The 16,682-nt window shown below is 38.2% G+C and overlaps 1 protein-coding gene across 5 annotated transcripts in view; it reads left to right on the top strand.

The window, feature by feature from the left end:
• The window catches only part of PIP5K1B (phosphatidylinositol-4-phosphate 5-kinase type 1 beta), a 112,670-nt gene that overhangs the window by 11,952 nt on the left and 84,036 nt on the right, over positions 1-16,682 (top strand). Inside the window, exon 1 of one of the 5 annotated variants that reach the window (XM_064437995.1) lies at positions 10,446-10,495. The exons of the other annotated variants lie outside the window; for them this stretch is intronic. The gene's annotated coding sequence lies outside the window, so the exon portion shown is untranslated. Of the gene's footprint in view, positions 1-10,445; positions 10,496-16,682 lie in introns of those variants that run through there. 5 annotated transcript variants of the gene reach the window in all.

Here is a 16,682-nt window from a genome sequence, read left to right as displayed (position 1 = left end):
TATATGCTCTGTTGACCCACAGCATTGTCTGCCTGTAACAGAATCAGACCTGGCATTCACTGAATAATTAGCAAATTTAGCAGTGATGTTGGAAGTTATAAGATCATTCCTGATCCTTCCATCTGTTCATTTACATTATCTTCAAGAGAATAGGGCTCTCTGCAGTGAAAGCAAGCAGTTCAGTGAAGTAAACCCTTGGACAGTGAACTACCATTTCAGATGTGTAGAATGGCTATTAAATACAGAGGGAGAAAAATAATACGTTTTGTTCCAGTTTTAACTTTGTGTACTGATAGCAGATAACAAAGGTGGGTGGCAAGAGTAACAAAAGCCAGCCTGGAAGGAATATTACTCTAGATAGTCTGAGAATAGTATGTGTTGCATTCTGCTGAGTTAGCACCAAAGATGATTAATAAGGTTGTCTTTAAAAATCTGTGTACAGGGTCAAACTATATCCCCAGGTATCTGGGTTTCACTGGGATGAGAAATTCCCATTCCTGCTCAGTGAGAACTGGATTGATCTGGACATGGTCCATGACATGTGATTGGCACTGCAGCTCCTGTACCTCCTATTGACATGGAAGATTTTTTTCTTGTGCAGCATAACAAAATTATATAATATGTAATATATAAGGTAGGCAGTATATGTAATATATATTTTAAAAATGTATATGCATGTATAAAAACATTCTTCAGCTTACTTCTGAAGGGCCTTTCGGGGCTCAGGTAGGGTTTACGCTTTGTTTTTCCTTTTGGCCTAACGTGCCTACCTATGGCTTAAATACATGCTTTTACAGAGATGAAAAGCATATGCTCTTTTCCTGTGTTTTCAAAAGTCTGCTTTTAATAGCAGCATTCTTAAATTTAAGTTTGCTTCTAGTAAAATGGAAGTGATGACAGTAAGTTTCTGAATACTTACAGTATTTTCTGTTTTGAATTACATTATGGAGGGGGAAAAAGGGCTGCTAAGGAGGTAATTTTAAGGCACATTTTCGTTGAAAATGTAGGAATGATTAATGAGGCTTTTTTGACCCTGTGAGAACTTGAACACATCTTGCATGGCTTCATAGTTTTGAGCATATGAACTTTACAGGTTGCTTAGACTATAGGTGTCTGTACTGTCATCCACATGGCTGACTCTATCTCTTGCTACTTGTCCCACTGCTACAAAGAAATTTAGAAGATGTTTTAAAAGGTGCGTAGGACCTCCTTGAAGTGGTAACTCAACAGATCTTCTTGTAAGAAATTAGAAGTCTTACTACTTGCACATCTTAAGCTCTGGAATTGAAAAATACTCTTTCAGCTGACACTGTTGAAGCATTAATAGAGATTTGCTGTGCAGGCATGAAACCAATAAGCATTCTCTTTTCAGGTGTTCTTAATTATCAAGCAAAGGGGGCAAAGTTGTACCCTAGGTGCCTGCAAGTACTGATGTTTAAGCCTTGAGTTGCTCAGCCAGAAGAGTTTATGTATGCTAGGGGGAAAAAAAGAATTAAAATAGAAAGTGTTTCCTAGGTCTCCTGCGGGGAAAGTGTGGTGTATCTCTTTATAACACTTAAAAATGTGCAGAATTATGCTTCCTGCTACCTTTAGTCAGTGGCCAGCAGAATGGCTAGAAACCAAAACCCATAGTGACTTGTTTCCTGTTGTTGTTTGGTGAAAATCTGTTTTTCACAACAGAAGGGGGAAGGCTAAAGCCTGTTGGGGAGTTTGGTCTGGTTTCCTTTTTGGATGGTGAAAATTTACAAGGCACTTATGGCCTGCATCAAATCCAGCTTGCTTTACAATCCACAGCTTTTCTAAAGTGGTGATACCGTAAGTCAGCAAATACAAGAACCCTCTAAAACTCAATTTGTGGTTTTAGAAAGCATGCATTCTTCATTGCGGTGCCCAGCATACAGGGGATCACTCCACCTAGTATGTGCCCTGAGTTACTCTGCTGCAGGGGTTATATGCAATCAAAATATACATATTCATTAAATTTCTAGGAAATAATTACCGTATTCGCACTATTCTTGGAACTCATTAATATATGCAAATGTCCTTAACACACGTGCATTCACATTCATTGGTGGTCTTCCAGGGTCCTCTGGTGGTCGTCAATAGTCTTCCGCACCATGTCCGCTGGTTGAACTTAGACTCTAGGCATGCTCAGTTCGTTTTTGGCTCAGTTACATAATTCTAACTGATAACAAACTAGCTTATTCTAGTACATTTCCCTTTTTATTCTATTCAAGGATACAGTGCCTCCAGACTCCCTTCTATCTAATCATGTATAGCAAGTTCTAAGACTATCTTATTTGTGAAGTATTCCAAGAATTAAAAAACTTAGCTATGTTGCTCCAATTAGAGGAGGCCTTATGTTCTTCTGAAGCCAGTATCAATGGTACGCTTCTAGTTCATGAATTGAGGTATGGATTCTTGGGGAGGTGGACGTGTTTATAGGACCTTCTTGCCCCACTCTGTCCTTGTGGCAAAGGAGTTGAACAGGTGATAATGCTTGCCTGTTGCTCTCCTGGCTGGTCTGAAAATTGTATCACCAGTAAGTTGGAGGAGGCTGACAGTTTATCCTTGCCATCTTCCTGTAAAGTTAGACAATGTGCCAGTTTAATGAAAAACTGAAGCAAACTGGAAGGATGGGGAGAACAATGACCTAGAATAACAAGCTGGTTTATTGTCAGTAAAGCCTGCTTTCATCTCACTTCTCTTCAACCCTCCCCTTCCTCTTCCAAACCCCAATGCAGACAGGCTGCAAACATATTTTTCTGGTAATGTATAGGATTCTGGCTGTGAGCAGTGACAAAAAAATTAATGAAGAAGAAAGATTCTTGTTCCTTCATGGTGTTTCAGGAATCATGTTCAGCTCCTGAAATCATTAGAATAAGTGCAGTTAAAGCTTCAAAATATACTGTTTTTATACAGGATTGTAAGAAACTGAGCTGCTTTTGTCAGTTCAAATATGCATTCTGTGTGCTTCTTGCTGTTCTGTCTTGTAAAGAGTGATACAGGTTAACCCTGTCTGGACCTACAGCATGTTGCAGATGCAGCCTCCAGGACCTCTTATTTTTTCAGCTGTTCAAAACCATATTTCTTGGCCCCAGTACTTTTTTTTTGAGTCTGTGCTACAGGCAGCTTCAAAAACTACTATTTTTTTGTTGAAGTAATTTTAAGAAGTGTTTTCATGTGAGTAGCAGCAGTTTTCCTTCTCAGGGTGTTACCTTAAATACCATTCATCAGATATGAAGTGCCTGTTTTAGGGTTGTGAACTGTTGGTAACTCATGCAAATCATTTGACAAGAAAGAGTTTTAGCAGTGGAACATCTTAGAAGAGAGAGAGAGAGACTATGAGGTTGAAGATGATTGAAAAGAGGTTCCATTTTCTAGTCTGTTGCAGGACCATACATTTCTTTCCTCTGGCTCTTTTCTGCACTCTAGCAGGACGCATCCATAAGTCACCTGCCTGCTCCTTATCTAGCAAGGTGGTCTTCTGGAGTGATGAACCTACCTCTCCTGTCTTATGTTTCTCTTCATGTTTTCATTAGTCTCAATATGTGCAATATGTACTTATTTAGGATATGTTTACAGAGATGTCTGTAGCCTGCCTTCTGTGTTAGAGGAGTATGTGAAATATATAAGAGAATAATGCTAGTTTTATTTAGGTATACGTAAATAATAATAAAAGTAATTTTTACAAAGAATGAGGTCTGAATTTTGCCAGACTAGAAGGCACCGAATTGATACAATTACATTTGATAAAGTATTATTGTGTTCTTAATAACTAAAGAAACAAAACTGAGATGTGCATTTACCAACAAAGTGATACATTATGGAGTGAAAAATAACAGAAGCCTGTGGAAAGGTCACAATTTTAATCTTGACATATTTATTTTCTTTTAATGGGCATCTTGATGAAATGTAAATATTTTACTGTTGTTCTAGGCAGCCTATATTGAGCTGCTATATGGTATCATAACAGTGCTTTTTGTTGTAAAGCAAATTCAAGAACTACTTTATGTTTAGGCCTGATTCTCCCAGAACACTCCTAATCCTGTCAGTGCCCCTCTCCTCTTAACCCCTTCTGCTGAATGTAAACGTTTTTTTGGCACCATAAACTTGCTGTAACCAGCCCTTCTTCCTTATTGAAACAAAATTTTCAGGTGAATGTTTTTATTACAGCTCATTCCGAGCTCTAAATTAATCTTAAATGAATCTAAAGTCAAATCAATCTTAAAATCACCCTTTTAAGGGTGACCGATGACCTGTTCCCCAGGATATGCAGATATTTTGATACAAGTATGTTCAAATAAAACCAGATTGAGTAGCCATGTTTAGCAAAATGTGTTCTCAAATACAATCTACGTGGCTTGATCTCTCTGGAGAGTGCAGGGGCATAGAGCAGCATCTCCTAAAATTTTAGTTGCTGATGCTTATGCCCCATCAAATAGATGTTAAAAGCAAGGATGTCAGTTGAACAATGAAGCAATCTTCAACTACCTGTCTCACTTTTTTTAAATTTATTTTACGTTCATGACTATTAGAGAATTCCTTGAAATGGGAAATCAGATAAATCGCACCCTGTATATACTGCAAGGTGTTTAGAAAAAAACCTAAGGCATTAATGTGCTCTGGATCTTTTATGGACCATTACCACTTAATATAAATAGACAAATAAAGCCTCTTCTGCAGCATTTACCTCAAACTCTGTAACTTGAATCATAGTGTGCTGCCTGCTTTATTGCTGCTCTTGTTTATGGCATAATCAGTGGTAACCTGACTGGAACTCAGAATCGATGAGGCAGAAGTGGGTATCTGAAAAATCAGAATAAGAGGAGGAAAACTGATAAGGCAGTTGTTGTCAAATGTACCAACAGACTTAACAAATACACATACAATAAGGGGGGAAAAAAAGGGTTTATGATCTTATTTTTGAAGCCATTCCATATACTACAAATATTTACAAAAGTCTGAAGGAGTAAAACACAATTCTGTGAAGTGCCAGTGTGGAACAGGGTGGTTAAATCATCTACCTTCTGTGAATTCAGTGATTCTGGGTTGTTCAGAATGCAGTCTAATTTTGGCAGTCCAATTTCTTCCAGAACAAAGTCAAAACAGGCAATAGCAACAATAATAGCATATTTAAAATACAGCTGATCCTTGCAGTAATGTGGCTTGTATATCATTTCCGTTTTTTGGAGCTGAGGAGTAAGGAAAGTAGCAGGAGTGTTATGACATGCTTCTGGAAAGTAAATAAGAATGTCAGTGACTCAGTACTCCCATGACTAAATGTATCTTTTTGTCCTGTGGGCTCCAGGCTCTTGGCTATTTAAGTAAAATACAGACTATTTTCCCATAAGAGATGGACATACTTCTTATCTGAAGATGCAGTTGTTGATGGTGTAGTATATAAGAATTTCTCATTAAAGGGAAGTTTCACATGTAAGCCTATCTTTATACTTACAAAGAATAAAAGCGTTCAAGTAGTTTCCCTTTTAGACTACTTTGAAGTGTGGAATTTCAGGAGGGGGCATTTTCCTGTTCATTGTTTCCTTAGGCTTAATTTTGCTGTTCCTATTCTATGTGGATACCTATGAAGCTATTGCAGTAAAGGAGAGGTTTTTGTTCAGTTTGTGACATGGGTACTTCTACTTATTTTGTTTTCAACAGGGCCTGGTTTTGCAAACAGCTAAGCATCGGGGTAATTTTATTAAGGCCATAGGGATGCAGGAAGTAAGGAAGACACATTTCTTCAGAAACAATATTGTTTCTTTTATTTTTGAGCTACCTTGTGTGATACTTGTTCCTAATTATTTGATAAATACTGTCCAGAAAAACACCTCAAGGGAATGTATGTGGACTCTTTGTCATTCACTTAGTCAGTCTTGGCATTATCATTACATTTTTGCAAATGTTACAGGTCTATGGCACTAATGATGCATGGTGCCAAGTGCTAGAAGGAAACTATATTGGGGAAAGTGTGCAGTGACAATGTTAGAGTGTAAGAATGTAGTGGTGAAGCTTGCTAATACAGGATCACACATACTGCAGCATACAGTCAAAATGATGTTGATTTCATGAGCTGCAAAGGCAGTTCTTGGACTCGTATCTCAAATTTAACACTGATAAAATGGTGCATTCTGCAAAAAGCCTACTCAGTGTACTTATGGACTATCTTAATGTTCAGAAATATTAAGGAATTTCACACAGTGCTGGGGGTGGAGAAAAATCATGCATATTTTTTTCCCCTTATTATCAAATCTGTGTTTTCCTGGTAAGAATTACGTAACAAGGAGGTGTAAAATGGGAAAACCAAATGTGTTTCAAAATACCCAGAGAGCATTAGTATAGTTTAGGATCTGGAGATTAAGCTAGAAATCATCTAGCCAGGAGTGTGGATCAGTTGAATGACAAGATAGTCCAGATACTGAATAGGAAATAACACTCTAAAAAAATCATGTTTTAACAATCTCAGTGAGCACATGAAGGAACAAACCTGATGAATGACATATTTGTAGCTAGGAATTACATCATCGTGTCCAGGATGAGTCACGGTGAGAAAAATTCAGGCTTCTGCATGGTGTCCCCTCTTCTGTGGGGTGAGGAACAGAGGCCTCAAGCACTGCATGTTGAGTGTGCTGCTTTGTGTTCAGGCCTTGCAACAGATGGCATGTGACCGAGGACTGTGCAAAAATTCAAGAGCTGGGCTCCTTCTGTGGTTATAAACTGCTGTATTAAAATTCACACATGAATGCTATTTGTTGAAATTGTGGTCATGAGATGTAAACGTAGGTAAATCACAATAGTGATATCCTGTATTTCTCTCTCAGGGCCTATAGTTAAACTTGTATGTGACTTACAAGAAATAAAATACTATGCATGCAACCTCTACATTCTGTGTTCTCTTTAGTCTCTGATCTCTTTTGCATGGTATAATGACAGGAGAAAAGAAAGGGTGAGTGAGGCTTAGGTGTCCATGGTAAAGGCTCAGTTACCAAAAAATATGTTGCAGAAGCAGCTTCACTCATTTGAGCCTTTTCTCATTTATTGTGATTTTGCTTCTCATCCCAGCAGGGCTAATCTTGGCCTTTGGTAACAGAGATAGGAAAGGAACTGAAATGCATGTCTTTGGTCAGTTCACAAGAACAGCGTAACACAGAACTCTTGCAAAATAAGTACAGGTCTATATCTTGCTCTTTTGACTGCTTCTCCTAGCTTAAAGATTCCTTCTGTAACCATCAACTTATCCTACACAGAGACTATGCAGGGAAAAAATCTCTTCTGCGTACAAATGTTACTTTATGCTACAGAAGAATGTGCACCTAGACTTCCAATTCTGTGTTTTGCATGGTACAACACCATTTGGAAGGTCACCACAACTGTGGACAGTAATGCAACCTCAGTCACTTGACAAGGTTTTAAAATATGCTTCAGCAGTATCTCCTACTAAAGATCAATATATTTGAAATAACCATGCAGTAGGATGTTTCCAAATATTGACAGCATGTACTACAAAACATAGAAGTAGACTTTAATACCTTGCTGAGTTCTTCAGTATATTTTTTTGCTTTTGTAGAGGTTTCTTCTGGTTATTAAGCTATAAAATTGAAGCATTGTCTTCTTTTGCTCTGATTTACAGGTACCAGAATTCTTTGTATGGTTGCTTTGTTTTAGCAAAAATTATGCATATGGGTAATAGTTCAGATTGATCTATGTGCAAATATTGCTGTACTTCATGTGTTCCTCACAGAGGTGCATTGAACTATGCAGCGGCTAAAAGGTACATATATATGGTGATTGGTTTGGGTGGTTTTTTTTCTTAATTAAAGAAATGACAGCAGAAAAGGATATAAAGTGGTAGTCTTCAAGCCAGTGATACTGAACTGCCTACTGAAACAAGATTAGGAGGCTTGATAGTTAGCAGAGGTGTGAACAGTTACTAGAGACTCCAAACTTTGAGAGACATATGTAGGACACTGATTTTTCTGTTTTGGCTGTCTAGAAATGCAACTGTTTCCCATAACAGCACTGTAATTATCATGTGGTGTAACTAAAAAACCTGTTTAAGAGTTTGGGATCACAGCGTTATTCCGCAGTGATGTGCAGAGTTAAGGGTAATAAAAATCACATCTCACACAGGTATACACCAGTTACAGGTTGGTACCAAGTAGTAGAGGAAAACAGGAAAAAATGTGTGTGTATATATAATTTTTCACTGAATGTGAAGGCTAAATTTCTGTCTGTTGTTTGTGGGCCACCTAATAATAGGTCATGGTAAGTATCTGAAAGTGATGAAGCCAAGGCAGGACAATCCTTTCTTTTCACAGTAGCTTGATACAAGGAAATGTGATTTACTCTAGCAAGCTGCTCAGGTCTGCTGACCCATAACAGGCTTCCACATGAGCCAGTTGTGGTTTGTTTGCACAGGCCCCCTCCAGTGGTCCTTTGCAGATACATCTCTTCAAACTTTTCTGCAGCACAGGAGCGAGTTACAACAGTTGCATCTGCAGCTAAGATCTGCTGCACTTTGGGTTTGGCTGGCTGGTTTGTTTTGATCTGTCTCTTTGATCTTGACCATGGATTGATGCCATTTTGGATAGGTAGTAGTCACCTGACAACAGGCAAATGGGACAGGTGAATATCTCAAGCTCCTTCTGAGAGATAAATATGTGTATCTGCTTCATGGTGGACTGACATTTCTGCATGTTGGGTCAAAAATACCTGTATTGTCCTGGGGATAAAAATCAAGTTTGTTTTCTTTGCTGTCTTCCCTACAACATAACTTTATGCTACCAGCTATTTATGACTTTTTTATTTATTTTCTCCCCTCCCTGAATACCCTTTTGATAATTCAAAGTTAATGGCACTGAATGCCTGTTTTTAATAGACCAAAGCATAAAGCTTTTCCTATCCATATATTTCCTTTCTACTTTGCCTCCCTTGCTCTTCATCCACTATTGCTTCCCATTCCTCCTTTCCTCCCAGTTCAACTGTGCAAAATCTCTTGCTGAGTGTCTCCCTCCCCTTCTTGCCTGTTTTTCTCTTTTTTTTTGTTGTTCCCCATCCCAAATTGCTGTGTTCCCTTGCACCCTTCCTGTCGGTTCTATGCGTGAACGTCTTCAAAGTGAAAGACAGTATGCTTTTCAGCTAGTTCTAGTTTTCTTCCTGCTGTGAGGAAGCAAAGGAAATGAGTGAAGTGAAGGCTATCCCAAAGAGGCGGGGTTTCAATAGCCTTGGCTGCCTTCTGATCAAAGAAGGATGCCCAGCCTCATGGAGATATATGCCATGCAGGTATGAAATACCCCTATAGATTCCTCTTCCATCCATCCACCCTGATATATGTCAGCTCTTGGAAGCTGTATTTTTATGCAGAGTACCCGTGCTACCTTAAACTCAGTGGTATGGAAGGAGAACCTTACAAACCTGTGCAGAGACCACTCTGGCTTGTTTTGAGACCTGCTGGGCCCATTGGTGTAAGAGGTTGTTCAGACACAGGTGTACCAACACAGGCAAATTGGTAGAGCAAGGAATCAAAGGTTGTTTAGTTAGAAAACCTCATTATTATTTCCATGATTCAGAGAAACTCCCAAGTGAAGCATCTACCAAAAAAGCGTTGCAGGACTTGTGCATTACCACTGTGAGGGAGAGGGGTTTGCCATCAGCTGCCAGGTTAAGGCTGTGTGTCTGTCCATCATAGCCTCACTTAGCATCGCCCTGGCAACTTCTTCATCCTCTTGAGCAGAAGTGCAAGCTTAGACCTGTATCTCCAAACAAGTGTGTTCTGCTGAAAGCCATTTGCATTGAAGTGAGATATGGATAGTGTCCGTTTTTTTCTGGCTTTTATGCCAGACCAGTGTTAGTCACTGCTAGTTAACATCAGCTATTTTTAACGTGGTACAACATCTTCAGTCTGGCCTGGTGGGGCATCTTACAGTGTCTAGCCACCTTCTCTGTCTCGCATGTGCATACAAGCAAACTTGCACACACACAAAAACACACCAGCCAGAGCACCTCAGTAAAGATTGTTAGCTGATCTCCTAATTTGCTTCTTAAACTAATGCCCTTCTCTTACAAGCATTTGAATAATACAGTGCTCTGCAAGAAAACCGCTCTCACCACCATCACCGTTTTTGTGACCTTCAGCTGCACCTGCTTGTGCAATGAAGGGGCCATCTCTGCCTGTCCTGTAGCCATCCTTGCTGCTAGAATGATGAGGAGGGGTATGCATGCAGGGTCGTCTGGCTGGCTCGTATTTGTGTCTCACTATTTTCTTGCCTTTTATTTGATGGTCCTTAATAACTAGTGCAGGGCTGCAGTTCAGTGCTCTTATAATGGTATCATATTGTAAGCCAAACTGAAGAGCAGTCTCTTCATTTGCTATAAAGGAAAAGTGTAGCTAGCTAGTCTGAAATATTAATGATTATCCCTTTTTTCTTACCTAGCTAATCATCAGGGTGCTAATTCCTGGGAACAAGACACAAAAACGAGAGGTTGAGAGGAAGTGAGTGCACACTGCTAACAGCAACTATTGAACGAAATTTTCTATAAATACATTTAAACATATGTGCCATTCAGCGGTACTGACTTATGTCATCTTGGACTAGAACAATAACAACCTAGTTAACAGTAAAATCATAGGCTGAAAAAGGTATTTAATTTATTTAATCAGATGTTCCAGCTAATTAATGCCAGGTAAGGCATATGAGAAAGTAGAGTATCACATTGTATACTTTAAATATAAGAACACTCTATTCCTGTGAGAAAGTATTGATTTTTTTTAACTTTAGATTGTGGAAACTGTAATGTTCATAGCCAGTGACTATTTTTTTAATTGAAAAAAGCTGATTTGTGTGCAGATGTATCCTTTACTTATAGTGATAGCTTACAATTTTGAATTTTCTCATATTTCCAGCTAGGTGGTTAAAAAAAACCAGCTAGCCACTTGGAGGGATCTTCCTAGGGAGGAAGACAGTGGTGTGGTTATATATTATTTAGGAACTTGCTTTTTTTTTATACAAAAACGTTTGTATTGGTGCAATTAATGTGGAGTGTAAACCGTATCTAAAAAACAATGGAGTGTTTCAGAACTGGAAAAAATATTTAGTAATGCTTCATTTTACTTTCTTGCTGCCAAAAATGTTCAGAGACAGGTTTTTGATTTAGTTTGACAAGTGAAAGACTGTTGGAAAACAATTCACATACATCACTTGGCTTTAAATAACTACATAACAATGTTTATTTGAAAACATTTATATTGCCATTTAAAAGTTCTGTGGCTAGGCTTCTATTCCTTAAAACAACTGTACATTTTTCTTCCCAAGATAGACCTCATGTTACTTAATGCCAGTAGGATAGGTATGTATGCTGATGTGGTTTTGTTTCTTAAAGTACACTGCAAGTATATTCATAACTTCAGATGAGTGCCAAATTCAGCATATGGTCAGGCAAAAAAGTAGTTGGTTGCTCATTCTGATCTGCCCATTGAAGACTGACTTGGAGAACAAAAGTATATGGTTCCTTGTAAGCAGCAGTGGTAACTTTTACATTTAAGTAGCTATATGGTCAGAGAATGGAATAACTTTTTAAAAATACTAGCAGTTCTTTTGGTGCGCATAGTGGTGCAGTTCTACTTTAGTGGTTGTAAAATGGCTGTCTCAGTTGATGACAACTAGATAGCAGCTATGACAAAGAGCAACTATTTCCTTATATCCTGAGCAGCTCGTTCCTTAATTGGTTTCAGAGTTTCATTTTATTGTATAACTCTTGTTTTTTTAACTAATATTGTCTGATGCAGCTTCTGAATTTTTTTTCCTTCTTTGAAGCTGCCTCTATAGTTTACAAAGAAGCACATTAGAAAGCTCATTTAAACCAAGAAGACTCCAGGTTTTGGGCTTTATAAGGCAGTTTTAACTTTCTGGAAGGAAAATAGTCGTGTGTTTTAATCAATCATAGATTTTATTATTTAGTGCAGTAACTTAGTGTCTCAATGTGAATTTATACATAACTTCCAATTTTGGTGCTTACATCAGTCCATTGTTGAGTGACCTTATTTTTCACACAAGCTAGGCACCTGAAAAACAAGCTGCTGTTGAAATGTACATTTGGGAGCCTAACTGTATCTGTGTGTTGCTGTAGATAGTTCCCCCAACCTAATCTTGAGGTTAGTTCTGGTGCTGTTGCCCAGCCCATTGGGCACTGCTGCTAATGCTGTCTCTCAGTCCTGCTTTCTGGTTTTGTCAGCAGTGGACTTGCAACTCTGAGGTTGTACAAAAGTATGTGAGAGATTGAAACAACTGAGACAATCGATCTCTCATTCAATGTGGGCCAGAGGTCTGGCATGTTGCATCACCTTTCTCATCACCTTCCAAGTTTCTTCTTGACCTCAGGGGAGTCCATGTAAAAGCTGTGCTCACTGTTGTAAGGAGTTCCATTATGATTAATATTCTGTGGTGGGTTACTTCTTTATTAGTTTAATTGTCTAGGTGAGTTCTGGAGCCTGAGGAACATGGGCACCATAATAAAGATGCTAGCAAATGCATGCTTGGAAGGCAGGGTCATAACAGCACCAGCTTGGATCAACTGAAATTGTTGCAGATATACAGCCTGAGTGGTACTTGATGATACTATGGAAACCAGGAGGAATCATGGCAGAGTATCCAGACCTTTCCTTTCCTTCAAGACAGTACCAACTGAATTTGAAACAGTAGTTTAATGTCAGAAAATATCCAGTATTAGCTATCGCATCCTCCAAGGTAATCTGTCCAACTCTTCAACCACCTTTTTGCAGCTGTATAAAAGGCCCTCAAATGGAGACAAAAATGGGATTTTAAAGACTTGGATTTCTTAACCTGGCTGCCTAAAAGCTTAACTTAGCTAGCATTCAGTAAAAGCTGTATGAACAAAAATTATGCTTGCAGGACCTGGAGTAAGAAAGCATAGAGAACATGAAGATCATGATAATCCACTCCAGCATAGAGCTCAGCATTTCCACAGCACATCGTTCTGCAAACTTTGTTGTGATTGACTGCATGCTAATATATTAATGGTCTAAATAATTCCTAGTGGTGTTTCACTTACAAGTTGCTTGTGGAGAACTGATGAACAGACAGTGCCATCTGTTTCAGTGCATGTGAATTACTTTAACAACATCTTCTGTGTGTTGTCCACTCAACAATCTTTTTTTGAACGTTCTAAGCAGATTATTTCTATCATCTTTCTTCATTATGTTCTTCTGTTGTAAAGTTACGTTTACATAGCAGTTTTGAGTTGGTGAAGAAAAATGTGGTATGGCTGACCTTTCCTTGAGGTGGAAAAAAGGTGGATGAATAGAGACAAGATAAAGGTCTCGGAGCATTACAACTGTTGTGAAGTTCTTGGGGTTTCATACACATTTCTCATCATAGTAATCTGTTTTATGCTTTTCTACTTTTGATCTTGTGTGTTCACTCTGTGCTTTTTATACTTAGCTTTATCCATTTGACCAATTTTTTTCCTTTTTTTATGATTCTTTCTGGAGTTTCAGATAGCTAAAGTTGTTGGTTTGACCAAATTCCCTTTTCGTATATATTCCCTGCCCAGCAAGGTGGGATTGTTTGCACCTCCGTCTGTGTCACTCCTTTAGAAAATAAGTAACATTTCCACTGACCTCCTTTTCCCCTTGTATGAGACCTCATTCCTCTTGGTTCTTACCTACCAATTACGTGACCGATGCATTTGCCTCATTTTCCTTCCAAAAATAATGACCACCATATCATGTGATCCCTGTCATTCAATTTTGTATGTACTGTCAAAAGCAAATGTGGAAGAATTTTCCCTCTGATTGTGCTTTTTGCTTTCTTAATCAACCATTTGTCCCAACATGCTGCAGTATTTTGTTGGACAGCATGCATTATGCGGTGGTGTTATCTCAAAGTGCAAACTCTGGTATGTGTTAGTAATATTAGGACCACTGCCGTATGAAAGTTGCCAAAGGAGCGGAGCCCTGATTCTGGACTCTGCAATGTCTTCTACCTGCACCCTTCACTGTGATGTGACTAACTTCTATTTTCTTCTGTTGCGTACAGTGTATATAGTGTGCAGATGGTTTCCTTCTTTCACTTGTTTCAAAGAAAACCCCATCTTGACAATTGTTATTAATTTGTAAATGCAGTTGGCTTTATAGAAATATTGCTAGTCTTCTAAAAGCTACTGCTGTTGGCACATGACATCTCAATTATGAAAATTCAAGTAGCAATTGGGAAGTCTTCTTTGGCTACGTACAAATACGCCTTTCTACTTTGTATGCTTTCAGTCTCTTAGAAAATAATGAGAAATTAATGAGGCCATTTTGCTTTGTAAAAGGAGGCCCTTGTTAGCAGTTGCTGCCAAATGCATAATGTGGCGTCAGTTACGTTAAGGATCAAATGTTTGTTCTTTCTCATCGCTGTTCTGGGATCAGTGATTTGAAAAGTCCCATAGTTTTTAATACATGAACACCATCTACTATGCAATCAAAAGTTTGCTCTGCTTTTACAGTTGGTATTTGGAAAGACGTAATTGATCCTTCAGCGCTTCTGGGGAGAGCAGAAGACACAGCAGTTGGGAGTAGAGGTTAAATAGCCTAATAGGCAGTGGTGGAGTAAGATCGATTTGACACTCAGAATTTGGTAATTTATGGAGGAGAAAAAGAAAAAAAACCAAAACATCTCTTCCTAGAGGGCTTTCAAGTTATCTGTGAGATGCAGAATTTGAAAAATACAGAAGTTAAAAAGGGATGTATTTTGTTGGAAGAACTCAGTATGCTATGTTTCCAAGGACTTCTAAACTTTGATTCTTTTAATAAGTTTGCAGTTCTATTTCCATTGCTTTAAGCAAGCTTCCATCTGAAAAAGTCACAGCAGATTATTTTCAAAACAGAGTGATTTGTTACAGAAAACAAAATATGTAGCTATAGCTCGTGCTATTGTTGTGGCTGTTTCTGTGACTCTGGATATTACAGTTGCGGAGTAGTCTGTTTCACCTCAGAACAGGTTAATGCACTAGGAGTGCCACCTTAAGTGGAAGAGGGCAGGACTCTAAGTTGTCAGGTCTCCCAGGTATTCAAGCTGTTTTCTGAGTATTTGTAAACTGAGATGGATGTGGTATTTGCTGAAGTTCTACTTTTTTATCTGTTTTCCCTTTCTAAAAGCTAAGGGAGGAGGATACATGATCTGACACTTCTTGCAGTAAATCAAAGCATTACAATATAAACATATATATTTTATAATACAAATAACATGAATGAATAAATTTTCAAATTCAGCCTGCAAACTAAAAAAAAAAGGTAATCCTATTACCACTTTAAAAAAAAAATCAAATACTATGTAGTATTCCTGTAAATAGGGGGTCACTGTAAAAATCAAACAGTATCAGAATCTTATCATTGTACTTAAGTTAGTTACTAAGAGCCTAAAAGACCTGAAAATAAAGTGTGTTATTAAGCTGGGTAAATAAAGGTGGTGTGAACAGCTGAGATGACTTAGAATAGGTGAACAGTCTGAATGGCAGTTTTGTAATGGTTTTTGCTTGCTGCTTTCTCTGTAGCCTTTGTGCTGTCGTGGCATTATCATGAAGACCGTGAGAAGGAGGAGATTATTTTTTTCTATTTTACTTCAGATGTGAATTTCATCACTTTGTGTATACTACTTGTGATCTCCATCTCCCTTTTATTTTTGAGGCAAAATGAAAGAAGTAATTAAATTTTTTGGCTAATCAGGACTTGAAACTAGACAACAGGAGTAGGCTTGTCTTAACAATTTTTTTTTTTCTGGGCGTAACAGGCTATACAATTTCTGATCTGCTTTTTATAGCTCAGTGCAGCTGTTCACTTTGAAATTGTTCATCCTAGCATTAATCAGCAAGACCAGTCTCTTCCAGTTGTCACTAATGCAACAACAGTCCTATCAGAAATTTCACCCAGAAGTTCTGGAACTTTCAGTTCCTCTTACAACCTCCATAACCAGTTGGGGGTGGAACTTGCCAATGTAACAGACCGAACCATCCTTTTTTTCTTCACTCTTTTCTCCCTCTCCTTTCCAATTCATACAATATATTTTGTTTCTGCTAGTTAGGGAAATAAGATAGATTTTTTTAATATTTTTTTTTAGCAGGATAAATCAGTGGTATCTACAATACAGTAAGAAGTTTGCTCTGGTTTCATAGTTGGTATCTGGAAAAATGTAAGAGATCTTTCAGCACTTCTGGGAAGAACGGAAGTCACAGCAGTTGACAGTAGTGGTTAAATAGCCTAATAAGCATTACAGGAATCAAGTAGATTAAAGACTCTCAGGCTGTAGTTCTGAATTTGAAAACTCATGGAGGAAAAAAGAGTTTTTCAGTTTTGAAGCTTTTTTGGAATTTCTGATGATTGTCCAGTGCATTGCGGTATGTAAATATTGACTTCATTCTCAGCATGTACTAACTTTTACTCCTCTTGGATGTTTCAGATATGGGGACATATAGGTATGTTTGATCTTACATGGCTACATGTCTTCTGCTGTCAAGAAGTGATTCTATTCCACAGACTAGTGTCTGGGATATTATTAAAAAGAGGAGAAGAAAAATGAAAAATAAATAGCTGAACTGTAAATGTATTTTCCTATAACTGAGTAGCCATGTACATTATCTCAGTTTTCACTTGAGGGCTATATAATTGTCCAGACACTCGTGTG

Source organism: Phalacrocorax carbo, chromosome Z (assembly GCF_963921805.1).
Source record: "Phalacrocorax carbo chromosome Z, bPhaCar2.1, whole genome shotgun sequence".
NCBI lineage: Eukaryota > Metazoa > Chordata > Aves > Suliformes > Phalacrocoracidae > Phalacrocorax > Phalacrocorax carbo.
The sequence above is the reverse complement of the archived record's forward strand: the minus strand, read 5'-3'. Positions and strand labels throughout refer to the sequence as shown.